At 40.8% G+C, this 1,402-nt stretch overlaps 1 pseudogene; it reads right to left on the bottom strand.

Moving 5' to 3' along the window:
• Window positions 1–787: 787 nt before the first annotated feature.
• LOC120984108 lies at window positions 788–936 on the bottom strand (annotated as a pseudogene).
• Window positions 937–1,402: the final 466 nt, after the last annotated feature.

Genomic DNA, 1,402 nt, shown 5'->3' with positions numbered 1-1,402 from the left:
ATTTTGGGTCACGGCGACAGATTACCTTATATAACCACTTTGACGTCCAAATCCAGGCACTATTAAAAAATTTTCTCACAGATAAAATTTTGTTAAAATAAGTTGATAAAAAAGCACTGATAATATTCACATCTGCAAACGGGCAATACATTTTTACAATTATGGTTTGAGACTCATCAATTTCATGCTCGTATATTTTTAGCCCTTGTACTCTAATATCACTTATTTTTGACGGTATTTTAGCAACAAAATCTTTAAATATTCCAGTTTGGGTAAATGTCACATCATATATTCTTCGTCTAGGGTAATCTTGTATGGCCAGAATTTCATGCTTTTGTATACCAAATACATTATATAAGACTGTTTTCACTAAATATTCTAGATAATATTTTTCTTTTTTGCTTTCTGTAACGAACAGCCTTACTGTATCCTTAATTCTGGCATACTCCGGGAATTGGTATTCCTCTTCTCTTGATGCATTTTCTCTAGACACGTTTTCTCTGAGTTCTTCTGTTCCGCCTCTACTGTTTCCTTCTTCTCCTCTGGCTTGTCTTGAATCTCCTCCTCTGGCAGGTCTTTCTCCTCCAGCAAGTCCTTCGTCTCTTGCATCTCCTCTTCCTCCTCCTCGTCCTCCTCCTCCTGGGTCGTCTGCCATAGCTGGATCGATGGCGCTTTTGGATCTTTTCTGCAAATGTAAGGATACAATTGCTCCTCCAGTTGTCCGTAGACCCCTGGAGGTACGGGGGATCGCAACTCGACGCCCCCGGGACTAAGCCTCTCTCCCAATAGCAGCAGGGGGGTGAAGTCCAGGCAATGAACCTAGGACGATCCCCCCAGGCCGAGAGAGAGGGTACCCGAGAGCTACCTTTCAGCATCTGACCAAGTGCAGCACACAAGATACTACACTTGATCTTAGCCAAAAGGCCGAGAAGCGTACAGATTAGAGTCATGAAATATAGAATACACAGAGAACACCCACTGAGACATGAACCTGCAGCTCCACAGTGGACACCCACTATGCTATAGAGCTACTGTAAAACAGAAGATAAAAACCCACCAAGCTCTGAACCTGTAGCTCCATATAAAACATCCATAATTCGCCTAATATATAAGAAAAACTCAGCCTACTTACAAAAAGATGATAAACAATAAGTCACAATATTGCTGATATGTGTATTTTTCTATTCTTTCACAAGCTTCTGGTGCTTCTCAGCAGTTGCTAAAAAGCTTTTAAACAAATAGCAAAAGAGCTAAACAACTAAAGACACAGAGCATCTCCTCCGACCTCTTCTCCCCCAATCACCATTTATATCATGGAGACGACACACAACACAGACTTTTTATTTGATGAGAGAAGCTTCTTGGAGGAAATTCTTCATAAAGTTCTTGGTCTTTCTAAGCA

Source organism: Bufo bufo, unplaced genomic scaffold (genome assembly GCF_905171765.1).
Source record: "Bufo bufo unplaced genomic scaffold, aBufBuf1.1, whole genome shotgun sequence".
In the NCBI taxonomy this organism is placed as follows: Eukaryota; Metazoa; Chordata; class Amphibia; order Anura; family Bufonidae; genus Bufo; species Bufo bufo.
The sequence above is the reverse complement of the archived record's forward strand: the minus strand, read 5'-3'. Positions and strand labels throughout refer to the sequence as shown.